At 55.0% G+C, this 12,817-nt stretch overlaps 1 protein-coding gene across 2 annotated transcripts in view; it reads left to right on the forward strand.

The window, feature by feature from the left end:
* Window positions 1-3,736: 3,736 nt before the first annotated feature.
* The window catches only part of LZTS3 (leucine zipper tumor suppressor family member 3), a 41,543-nt gene continuing 32,462 nt past the window's right edge, over window positions 3,737-12,817 (forward strand). For both annotated transcript variants that reach the window (XM_068149443.1, XM_068149445.1), the window contains exon 1: window positions 3,737-3,940. The gene's annotated coding sequence lies outside the window, so the exon portion shown is untranslated. The remainder of the gene's footprint in view (window positions 3,941-12,817) is intronic.

Consider the following 12,817-nt stretch of genomic DNA (forward strand, 5'->3'; position numbering starts at 1 on the left):
AGGAGACTCCAGCTGAGAGAAAGGGACAGGCCGCCCACTTGTGCTGAGTAACCACTGCCAACTTGGATGCCAGCACATACACACACACACACAGACACACACAAAAATATTTCCACCCAGGTTGCTATGAACAATGGTCTCTTGATTATTTGCTGTCTTAAACACATATGCCTTTGGCAGTCCTCCATGGAGAAAAGGCAGCTCAAGCGCTGACCTTCCTGCTCTTGGACCAGCTCCTCGATGTTTCCACACCCACCCCTACCAGCTGACGAGGGGTTTCATCATCAGAGAACAGGATTCCTGCCCTGGGGGGCTGCAGGCTGAAGGCAGACACGTGGGCAAGGGCAGAGCCATGTCCTAATGGCTGGTGGTGAGAAAACACCTCTTGCCCATCATCTTAGACACAACCCAAACCCACCTTGCTATTGTCTTCCAACTCCTCCTTCAAATGTTGTCATGGTGTCTGCAAGTCCATAGGAATAATCACAGCCTCATAGCCTCAGGGACTCAGACTCACAGAATGGCTGGAGTTGGAAGGGACCTTCAAGATCATCTAGTTCTAACCCCACTGCCATGGGCAGGGATACCTCCCACTAGGCCAGGCAGGTCAAAGTCTCATCCAGCTTGGTCTTAAACACTTCTAGAGATGTTGGGCAAAGTTCAGCTACCAAGATTTGTCACTCCTGGCTCCTGCTGGCTCCTGGCACATGCTTGAGAGGAGACAACCTGGTTGGCTCCATGCTGGGTGCCATTAGGTCCAAGTGCACTAGAGTCACATCCCAGTGATGTCATAGAATCACACAATGTCAGGGGTTGGAAGGGACCTCTAGAGATCATCCAGTCCAACTCCTCTGCCAAATCAGGGTCACCTAGGCCAGGTCACACAGGAACACACCCAGGTGGGTCTTTGAAGTTTCCAAGGACGGAGACTCCACAACCTCTCCGGGCAGCCTGCTCCGGAGGTCTGTGAGTCTCACAGTACAGAAGTGTCTCCTCATGCTGATGTGAAACCTCCTCTGCTCTGGCTTGTACCCACTGTTTCTTGTCCTGTTACTGGGCACCACCAAATAGAGAGTGTCTGCCATATCTGAATGATGAGTGCCACTGATGGAAAACCCACTGGAAGATGTCTGCACCCAGGAGATGTGAGGAGCTGAGCAAAGTCCTGCTTACACAAGGTGAGAAAGTGTTCATGGCTCATGGGATAGAGAGACCAGAGACTGCCCAGTGCTGGCCACTTCCTAAAGCAAAGGGGAAAAGGACCAAGGTTCTGGGAGGCAAAGTGTTTAATCCAAACATTATTTGTGATGGTCATGGAGGTCTTCACTCAGCACTGGGCTCTCTTCCCTGCTAGCTCCTCCATGCCTGCAGAGAGCCTCCCAGAGACCCCATCAATCCCCGTCTAGCCAAGATTTTGCACCGTCTACAAATAGTTGCTGCTTGCTGAAAAGAGCAGATCTGCAACCACAGTTGGCAAATTGCACCAACAAGCATATTCCCAGCAAGGCTTTGTTCCAGTTTGTATATGTCTGAAAAGAACTGTTCAGGCATATGTTAAAGTTGGCACCTTCTCCCTGGGACTCGCTACAATCTGACGGCTGGAGCATGATAACCACATCAAGGCGCACAAAACACTCAGCAAATGAGGGAAAACAAAGTCCACTCGAGATGGCAGCGAGGCCATCCTGAGGACAAGGAGCAGAGGCAGAGCAATGGCCTCTGGGGAGAGGGCTCAGCCTGGCCTGATGTCCAAAACAACGATGTCTGCAAGCACTCCTCGGAATCTCACAGAGTCACAGAACGGTAGGGCTTGGGAGGGACCTCCAGAGATCATCGGGTCCAGCCCCACTGCCAAAGCAGGATCACCTAGGGCAGGTCACACAGGAACAAGTCCAGACTGGCTTTGAAAGTCTCCAGAGAAAGAGACCCTACAGCCTCTCTGGGCACTCTGCTCCAGAGCTCTGTCACCCTCACTGTGATGGAGCACTGTGGAAAGGGTACAGAAGGGGAGAGCAGAAGACCTGCTGCCCAGGTGCTAGTCACAGGATGAGACTGGGAGGGAATAGTGCTGGCTGAACCCAGACCATGTGAAGTGCCCTACAGGCTCAGTCCATGCCGAAGAAGGCAATGCCTTGTGGTAAGGATGGACTCAGTGGGGACACACACAGCGAGTGAAAGGCTCTCAGCCTTTGAAGAGAGGAGCTGGAGCTCATCTCCCCTTGGGTGCAGCTGTCTCAGCCTTGGTGCTCAGTCCTGGAGGTGTGAGGCCAGGTGATGATCAGAGAGGGGTTCATCTGAGGCTGGCAGCAGTGTGGGAAGCTCCCATGTGAGACACCCCACATCCCTGCACATCCCCTGCAAGAGGCTGTGCCACTCATCTCAGAGGAGACCAGGCTGCTGGGTCCTGGGCACAGTGTGATTTCTGGTGGGGCAGTCCCAGCAAACCCATCTGACTTGACATACTCCATTTGTCATTGGCAGCTCTGCTCCCTCCCTTCACCCTGCCTGATTTAACAGCCAGAGGGACCACCCACTTGCCTGTGCAGGACCTGAACTACTCCATTGTTTGGCAGTGCTGGTGGGAAGCAGCAGTCCCACCCACAGGAGTGATGGCTTTGTCCCAGTCTCTAGCCTGGGTCCCCATGGTGACTACAGGGAGGTCAGAGGGCTTCAGTTGCCCTCTCCATCCAAGAAGGAACACACACACACCCCTCCTGGAGCTCCACCTGCAGCAACCACAGCCTGTGCTGCTGCTGGAGCAGTGGAGGGCCTGTCCAGCAATATTAACAGGGATAATTAGTAACCCAACCTGCCATTTCACTGGGCAGCAGCAGAAATAACTGGTTGCAACTTCTGCCTCCTCTCCCACTCTCCTCAGCCAAGCAGGAGTGGTGTAGTCACCACACATCCATAGAAGGGGCCAAGGGGAGAAACAGAACTCGATGGTGCATGTTGAAGGACCCAACTGTCCTGCAGCAAGCACAGCACTGGGGTGAAGCTGGGGGCAGGGCTGTGTGCCTCCAGCCTCTGTATGTGTAGCAGCTCCTCTCTGCAACTACAGCGGGTTGCTCACAGCTCCAAACACCCTGACCTGGAGTGTTTCCAGGAATGGGGCTTCTCCCACCTCTGGGTAAGCTGGGCCAGTGTCTCATCACACTTGGTGTAACGATTTTCCATTCCCAGCCCCACTGGAGGGCCCCAGGGGTTCAGGCTGTGCCACCCCAAGGGGCTCTGCTCCCAGAGATGCAGAGGAGCCAAGGGCCAAAATGGGTTTTTCATGGTCTCAAAGTAGACACATGCAGACAGACTCAGCTCCCACCCTCAGCCACATGCCATGGGACTGCCTGGGACCCCCAACACCAACCACGGCCCTGAGCCACCTCACACCTCCTCTGCCCCTCTGCATGGGGCAGTGCTGGGGCTCAGCTCTCCTGGGAGGCGCTAGGGTGATGGGACATGTCCGGGCTGCGGGGACAGAACCAAGCCACCACCGGCTCTCCAGATGGCCCTTGTCGAATAGCCCTGGGGGAAGGTGATGGGGGGCAGGGAGTTCCACGTAGCATAATGCCATCCCCAACCAGAGCCATGGCCTGAGCCGGTGGAGCCCTATCCTGGAAGAAGGGTGGCGAGGGAAGGGTTAAAGGGAAGGCGAGCAGATCCTCCCTCCATCCTTCCCTTCCTCGCTGTTAGGCTGCTGCTTTGACAGGGGGTGGGGTCGGGGCTGGCCGCCGTTTGCCGCAAGAAGGGGGGGGAAACGTGGCTGCGAGTGTGTCGTGTGTGCGTGTCGTGTGTGTCGGCGACATACGACAGAATGAGATGAGACCCCTCGGACGGAAGCGGCCGCCCGGCTGCGCGACCAACGCCGCTTGATCCCCCGGTCCCTGCCCCATCGCTGCCCCATCGCTGCCGGGGACCAGCCCCCCCAGCATCCCCGCCAAGAGTAAGGCTCGGGGTGGGGAGGCACTGGGAGGAACTGGGGAGGGGGGTGTGGGACAGGGTTAGGGGGGTGACAAGGAGGGGAGGTCCTGAGGGGTGGGAGATGTGGGGTGCACGGAGAGCAAGGGGTAGGGTGTTCCAGACACGACCTGCTGATGCTGGAGCTTGAACCACCCACCCAGATATGATTTGGGGAGGGGGGGGAGGGGACGATTTTGGGGAGGGGGCTGGAGGCTGGGCTGGCAGCGTCGCTTTCTGGTGTGATGGAGGGGAGGGAGCCTTGTTTGTGCCGAAAGTCGCAGCTGCCTGGATTTGGCCCCCGCGGGGCTGTTTGGATCTGACAGCACCCAAAAATAGAGTGAAAGGCTGGAAGAGGCTTTGGGGGGTGGGGAGTGGGACAGGTTGTTCCCCCCACCCACAGCCCCCGCTAGCCCTTCTGGGGTTTATTTGGGGATTCCTTTGGCCGTGGTGGAGGGGAGGGGACAGTGCCTGAGGACTGGGGGGGTTGGATTGGAGCAAAAGGAGGCTGCTGGCAGCCGAGTGATTAACGTGCAGTTGCTGGGAATTATGTCATCTGCTGGGTGGCCCTCGCCCAGCCGCGGCAGGGAGGGAGGATGTGGAGGGGGGGGGACGTCATGACATCAAATCACAGAATATCTCAAGTTGGAAGGGACCCATGAGACATGGGTTTCTGCACTTGGGACATCACCCAAAGAGGCATCCATGCCTCCCCAGCTTTGCAAGGATGCAAGCATTGAGGCTCCCCTCCCCACCGTTGCAACCCCTAAGCTCTGCTCGCACATTGGGTGCAAACCCACCCCGCTGCCCTCTGCCTCCAGGGGTGACCAGCCCCACAGGCTCCAGCCCCACACAGGAGAGGAGCACTCAAGGAGGCACTCCAGCTTTTCAAGGATGTGGGCATGGAGTGTTTCCCCCAGCCATTGCAACCTCTAAGCCATGGGTACACACTGGGTGCAAACCCACCTCACCGCTCTCAGTGCCCCAGGGGTGCCCAGGCCCACAGGCTCCATCCCCATGCAAGAGAGGAGCAGGTTGCTGATCTTCTCCATGGCCCATCCCACTCAGTGGCCTGGCAGCCAGGTTTGGAGCAGCAGAGAAGGTGCATGATGAAGGCAGGATGAGGGCAAGATGATGGCAGGATGAAGGCAGGCATACTCTCTGCCAGCTCCCTGGGGGAAAGAGCAGGGCTGGAGCTACTGCACTGCAGCAGAGCCCCAGTGGGGGGGTGTGGCTGTGCCAGGGACCCACTCTGCCACCCCCAGCCACTCCTCAGAGCCATGACAAGATCCAAGGCAAGAGCCTGGGGACCTGTGGCTGCAGGCAGTCCCCCAGGCTGGATGGTCCCTTGGCTCCAGAGGAGGCCATCAGCCTGCTGGTTGCCCCACAGCTTCCTGAGCATCTCCCTGAGCAGCCCCTGCCTCCGCTCTGCATGTGTGGGGAGCTGGGGACTGAAGGTAAGGCCTGCAGCTGAGCCAGGCAGGGATCCCTGCGGCACACTGGCAGCCTCATCCCTCTGCTTCACACCCCATGCAGCTCTCACAGCTCCATGCAACCCATGCATACCTGTGCAGCCCCATGCAACCCGTGCAGCTCTGAGCATCCCCATGCAACCCATGCAGCCCTGTGCAGTTCTATGCAGACCCCATGCCACCCCACACAGCTCTGAGCAACCCCATGCAGCCCCGTACACTCTGGCAGAGGGCTGGGATGGGAGAGGAGCAGGCAGATGCAAGCAGGAGGGCTGCAGGGAGCCACGGAGGGGAGGGCAGATGCTGTAGTGGGCCTGCGCTGGCATTTTCTGCACCGTATCACTGGACACAGGAGGGGTGATGCCAACAGCTTCTTTAATTCAAGCTGGGAGCCAACGGGTGCCACTCAAGCCAGGGGATGCCACTTGCCCCCCAGGATAACCTTCGGCAGCTCCCTTAGCTCATCGGTGCTGTGCCTTCACCACCCTCCAGCACATCCTTCATCCATCAGCCCGCGCAGGCAGCAGATTATGGCAGCAGCTGGGCCCTCGAGGGAGCTGCTGGCGTGCAAAGGGGGTACGGGATCTCAGAGCACCCGTGGAGTGGAGCAGGCGGGCTCCTGCCCCCCAGGCAGGCGGCGGTGTCATCTCTTCTCCCGGCAGGGACCTGTGGGGCGTGCTGCCGTGTGGCCCTGGCTGGAGCGGCGATCTGCCGAGGCTATATATAGCCTGTGATGCTGTCATCCCGCCTCAGCCCGGCTGGGGAATTTATTTTCTGCAAAGGTTGGGAGGCGACTGCTCTGCGAACGGGCGTGGAAACGCCACGGCCCCGCGATGCCCTCCCGCGGGCTCTGGAGAGGCGCCCGGCCACGCCAGCCCGGCAGCGGGGAGGCAGCTGTGGAGGGGCTGAAATCTCCCCACCTTTGGCTCCCTGCTGCAGCAGTGGGCATAGAAAAAGAAGGGCAGAAGCGTGCATGGCCCCATGAGCTCCGTGCAGGGACAAGACTCCCTCCTCCTTGACCTCTTCTTTGCTGGGTCACTGGGCTTATGTCCTAAGGGACCAATCTCCAGCCCTCAGATCCAAAAGGAGGAGGTAGAAAAGCGTTTGAAAGTCCAATGCCTGGTTGCAGAAGCTTAGGTATCTGGGAGACAGCAGCAGCTTGTCCTACCAGAGGTGGCACTGGGAGAGCCCCAGCCCCCCTGGGGGCTGCAACATCATGCCTGGGCACTTGCTGCAGCACCCATCACAGGGGCATCACCCTGCCAAGGGGTGTGATGATGCTCCCTGCCTTGCAATAACAAAAAAGGCAGATGGGGAGGGCGGTTTCCAAATGGCCTGTGAAAACCACGTTGCATCGGCAGCCAGAGACACTCACTGCATGATAACTCAGTGTGGAGCAGGAATCTGGATAAACTGGGCTGCAAAAAGTTTCTGAAGGGAGTCAGGGCCTGGTGGGGTAGCTTAAGAGTTAAGAAGGTGTTGCTGGAGTTTTTGCAGGGCTTGAAATCTGCTTTCTCATAGGGCGACCTCAGCGCACCGAGGAAAGCCCACCCCATGCCCGGGGGCTGTCAGAGAAATCCAGCAAACAAAGGGTGAAACAGGAGGTTTCTTGTTTCCCTTTGCTGAGGATCTTTCCCCATTAGTCATTCTTGTCACAGGAGCTGGCAAACACAGTTATTATTTGAGGGCTCTGAAAGTGAAATGAAGGCACACGTCCAGGAGCCCAGACGTTCCTACCCTGCAGGCTGGTGGAACCAGGCAGGGTCACCCCTCGGACTCACCCATGCCTCTTCTCCTTGGGTAAAGCCTTCATCAGCTAGGCTGGGTGGCTGGATTCCTCCTTTGGTTGTGCTTTCTGTACTCCAGGGGTCCTTTTCATGCAGGTCATGGTGGCACCGTAGGTAGGTTGTGATGCTCTGTCCCGGAGGTCACGGTGGTCCAGGTGCTTCGAGACCCTGCGGTCAGTGGGTGCTTCTCAGCAGAGAGCAACAGGCAACCAAAACTCAGCTCTCCCATCACCCTGCAGCGCCAGGCACCACCGTGAGGGGAAAGGATCATGCTGACACCCTCCATTTTTCAGAAGCCAGGGGCTGGACTGTTGCCTCTCCCTGCTGTTCCTGCACAAGTACCTCTTGGTGGGGGGATGAGTGAGAAGGACATGGCTTCTGAGAACCTCACAGCAGCAGTCCCATAGCAGAAGGTTAGGCAGAACACAGCCAGGTAGAAGTTCACCTTCCCAGGAGGCAAGGAGGTTCCCAGAGCCTCTTAAACGGCAAGGAAAGCAAACATAGGTATTACAGCAGCTGTCAGGAGAGGAGATGACTTATGCTTTATAACCTAGGTTTGGCTGGAGCTGGAAGATCTCCTGGAAGAGGCAGCTGAATATCTCCTTGACCCAAAGGAGGAGCTGCAGAAGCTCCTGCTTCATCTCCATGGAGGAGATTGAAAACCCATCCTTGGTGGTGTTTAAAAGGCACAGAGACGTGGAGCTGAGGGGCATGGTTTAGCACCAGCCTAGGTAGAGTTAGAGAATGGTTGGACTGGATGATCTTAAAGGCCTTTTCCAAACAAAACAATTCCATGATTTATCTCAGGGGAACTACTGCAAGGATGAAACCAGGGTCCCAGCGCTCATAGCTGAGTCTCACCCTCACAAAATTGATCTTGCAATGAGTGTGTGGATCCTGCTGGCTATGTCTGGCTCCTGAGTCAAGATCATGAGTTTTGTCTGAGCTTTGCTGGAGTTTGACCCAAGATGAGACCTGGTGGCCAGGTGTCTGCTTTCTGTCTCCTGTGTTAATTGGTTCTGTGGCTGGCCCCTTCCTTCTCACACACACGTGTCGAGTTTTGGAGTTGTCGCAGAGGCTGGAAATGTTTGGGGCTTTCCTTTGGATGACATTAGGAGGGGTTGTGGGATAACATGACTCTAGCAGCTGGAGCCTCACTGCAGCATGTAGACCCTGGGCAGCTCTGGTGCACAGGAGGATCCACGATAGCTACACCTACAGCAGCCTGGGCTAACTCACGGCATCAGAGAAACTCTCCCAGCCTCCAGCAGTTGGTGGCTATGGGATTTGTTCAATGATCCTGAGCTTTCCTTTTTGCTCCATGACTTCTGCTTGCCTTCTGAGTCCCTCTGTGCCCTTTAGCATCTTTTGGAATCCTCCATGTTCCCACTGCTCACTCAGCAGCCACCTCCAGCCTTTTAGCCCTCAGCTGGTCCCGGAGGGTGCTGTTGGAGTCTGAACTGTAGCATTCTATGATTCTATTTATTGATGCAAAATGAACTCACCCACCTCACCCTCATACCAGTAGGGAGACAAGCTAACCCTTCCTTTCTTTTGGGGCCAAATCCTGACCATGAGCCAGCTGAGATGTTCCAGATGTATCAGAGGCCACTTCCTTTGCAGGGAGATCATGTTATTAACCACATGCCGCTCTTCAGACAACCAACCTCACAAATATTTATCAGCTGGAGAAATACCCAGGCTCACAAGTTGCCAAGTAACACAACAAGAGGTGCTTTAAAATAAATATATATGTGTCTGAGGGTGAGGAATTAACCAAATCTCTTGGTATGTGGCCCAAAGACATGTTTTCCTCTGGAAGCCCAGCACCAGTAAGAATAATAATGATCCAAGCCAGGGGGAAAAAAAAATCAAACAAAACCCAAATCAAACCAAACCCAAACTGGGATAAGCAATTTCTGACTGTGTGTCCAGCATCTAGTGAATCCCTGCCTTTAAATGTTCCTTCCTTTAAACCTGAGGGACATGGTTTAGTGATGGCCTGGCAGTGCTGGGTTCACAGCTGGACTTGGTGACCTTGAAGGTCTCTTCTAACCAAAGTGATTCTCTGATTCCAACCCAAAGCCTTCTGTGATTCTATGGAACTGGTTCCCTGCTAGGGAGGTCCACAAGCAGAGCAACATCTGCCAGGTCCCTGCCTGCCAGGGAAGAACTGGGAAGGAGGATGGGATGAGATTCTTTATTTTGTCAAGGTGGGGGAGAACAAGCCCAGTGCACTTGACTGGGCTTCATCCTGCATTGATGCACCTCTCACAGAATCAATAAGGTTGGAAAAGGCCTTCAGGATCATCAAGTCCAACCATAACCCAACTACCATGACCACTAAACTATGCTCTGAAGCACCACATCTACAGCTTCTTGAATGCCTTCAAGGATGGCAACTCCACCACCTCCCTGGGCAGCCTGTTCCAATGCCTGACCACTCTTGGAGTAAAGAACCTAAACCTCCCTTGGTGCAACTTAAGCCTATTTCCTCTCACCCTATTGCTGGTTACTCAGGAGAAGAGACCAACACCAGCTTCACTCCAGCCTCCCTTCAGGCTCTCCCTCACAGAGAGCAATGAGGTCTCCCCTCAGCCTTCTCTTCTCCAGACTAAACAACCCCAGCTCCCTCCCTCAGGCAATCCTCATACTCCTGTCCTCCAAGCCCCTCACCAGCCTTGTTGCTCTTCTATCTACCAGTAGGACCACCCAGGTTTTCACAATACCTTATTGCAGACCCTATATTGTTCTGTGGCTCTTCGTATTTCCTTCCCTCCAGCCCTGGGGCCAGGCAGCAGAACACATCAGACCTCTTCCTCTCCAAACCAGGTGGCTATGTCCCATAAATCCTGGTTTCCTGTCACTAAATCCTACTAAATCCTTGCTGTGAGGCCAGTTTGCAAGCCTGGGGAGTTAATAGGGGAGTTAGGTGCTGCCAGAGGGACAATGTGGGTTTGCAGATGAATGAAGATCTCTCATCCAGTTCCTCCTTCCCTGGGGGAAAGCCTGGCTTGTGGGGTTGGCACTTGGTGGAGAAGTTCCCATGCAAATCCACCATTTCCTCACCATCACCAGAGAGCATGACCAGAGGGTTTTGCAAGAGGGTTGTCATTCTGGGGGGTCTTGCCTGAGCCAAAGCATGAAGAGAGACAACCTGAGCACATCACTGGTAGCCAAAGTCAATTGGGTGAGCATCCTCAGCTGCATGGGTTTTGGGAGGACCACCACTGCCCACTTTTGTCAGCCCAGGGTCAATGGGGCAAGAAGAGACAATCTAGCTGCAGTGATAGTGGCAGATGTTGTCCAGGAAAGTTGTAGAAGCCTCAGCCCTGGAAACCCTCAAGGACAGGAGCTCCTTCACGAGCTCGTGGCCGTGGTGATGCCCTGCAGACAAGTGCTGGAGATGACGAGCAAGAAGAGGTCAGAGCTTTTATTAGCCCAGCTGCTGGAGCTGGAAAAAACAGACCAGCTTTTGGGCACAGGAGCTCATCTCCTTGTCCCTGCTTTCTAATTATATCAGTTGATCTAGTACAAGCTCCTTCCAGCCCCAATGGACCACTGCCTTCATTACATCCCCAGCTCTGCCCCTTGCAAGCACTTGGAATAACACCCAAGCCATCCCACCTGAGATGTTTGGGATGGGAGACTGGCTGTCCCACCTCAGACATTTCCCTTCAGTGGGATCTTCTGCCTCAAGCAATGCAAGGAATTGCAAAGGGACATGGCACAGGGATATGTTAGTGTTTGTTTTGGTCAGACCATGCACCTTGCCCTGCTGTTGTCCACCCAAAGTGACTGGACTCAGCCTGGGAGGGCTGTCCCTGTACTGGGGAGGCAGCTGAGATGGGTCCTCAGGGTGGCTCAGAGCTGCCAGAGCAGAAAGGAGGGGATGAAAACATCTCCAAAAACATCTAAGATGCTGGGCTGAGATGGGTGGAGCTGCACCCCCACATAGCCTGCACAGCACAGAGCAGCTCCTCAGCTTCCATGGCTCTCCTCCCCCAGGCACCATGGTCCAAAGGGGCTCTGGAAAAGACCAGGACCTGTTCCTTGCTCAAATTTCACCTTCTTCAAATAAATACATTTCTGAAAAGGCCTCTAGAAGAAGCCACAACTCCACCCAGTTCAGCTCAGCAGGAGCATAAACACTCATCTGAGGAGCAAGCTGAAGACAGCCCATAAAGCACAGCTCTTGTGCCAGTCTCAGGGAGACTCTGATCTTCTCCACAGCTTCCAGCTCCTCCTGCAATGTAAATAATAAATCACTGCTGCCGAGCTGGTCCCTGGCCAGACACTGTGCAGCAGGAGTTTGCTCTCCTGCTTCCTCCAATCTGTGGGCTGCTGCACTCCTCCTCCACCCTGGGGGGTTTTCAAGCTGAGGAGCAGTCGTGGTTGCAGTTGCAGACCCCAGGGATTGATCTTTTGGGGTCTTTCTTGTGGTCCTTAGCATGTTTCCTAACCCTGCAGACCTCAGTTTCCCTTTGTGAGGTTGAACTGCAGACCCCTGAGCCCAGGGCAGCAAGGGTGAGGGATCACACTGACTAGGAATTAAACTGGGGACTCTGCTGAGCTACTTTAAAGCCCAGTCTTATGGCTCAAACAGTGACTGTGCGACCTGCATGTGGGGTGGGTGAACCCCTGCCCACAACTCTCAGCCTGCTCTCCAGGAGAGCCCAAACAAACTCATTCCATGTGTGATCTGCGGCTTGGGAGGGCTGTGTGGAAGTGCCACAGCCAAACCAACCCACAGCCTGTTGACATTCCTCAGTGCCAGCCATGGGCTTTGTCCCTCCACACTCTCAGGGGCTCAAATTAGCCTTTCATAATTCTACATATCCAAAAAATCCCTGGGCAAACAATCCAGGGCTGGTGCCCGGCAGGACAGCAAACACTCCCAGAGGGGCCCCAGGTGTGGTGCATTCCTGAGAGCTGGAAAAGAAAGGAGGGATTATTTCCCTCTCCAGCCAGCCTGGCTAGCAGGGGAGGACCCACTCCAGCTCCAAGCAGGGCTGGGTTGTGCCCAGCACTGGGAGAGGTGTGTGTACGTGGCTTTGGGAAGAGATCCCTCGGCCAAGGCGTGAGCAAAGTCTCAAGCTCCAGAGGTGATTAATGGTGGCATTGCTTGGGGTGAAATCAATTCCCTTCTGTTGGGGTGCAGAGTTCAGGAGATAAAGGGTTCTGTTTATTTTAAAAGCAAGTCCTGCTAGTCACCTGATGATCTTAAAGCTCTTTTCCACCCAAAATGATTCTATGAATGCCCAGCTTGCCTGCACAGCTACCTCAGCGTTAGGTTCTGGGCATGCATCCACCACCTGCTGGTTATTCCTCCAAGATGGAAAACTTTGTTGTTTCTTCTTTAATAAACTTTACCATCAATCTGTTGATGCCTTTCCCCATCTCCTTAGCCCTCAAAGAAGTACAAGGCTTTGCCTGCATTACTTGCCATCTGAGATACCATCTGGAAGGACCTGGACAAGCTTGAGATGGGGGTCCATCTGAACCTCAGGAGGTTCAAAAAGGCCAAGTGCAAGGTCCTGCACGTGGGTCATTACAAATACAGGCTGGAGGATGAAGGGCTGGAGATCAGCCCTGTGGAGAATG

The sequence above is a fragment of the Melanerpes formicivorus genome, unplaced genomic scaffold, assembly GCF_026170545.1.
Source record: "Melanerpes formicivorus ecotype bairdi unplaced genomic scaffold, bMelFor1.0.p_v2 SCAF_18, whole genome shotgun sequence".
NCBI lineage: Eukaryota > Metazoa > Chordata > Aves > Piciformes > Picidae > Melanerpes > Melanerpes formicivorus.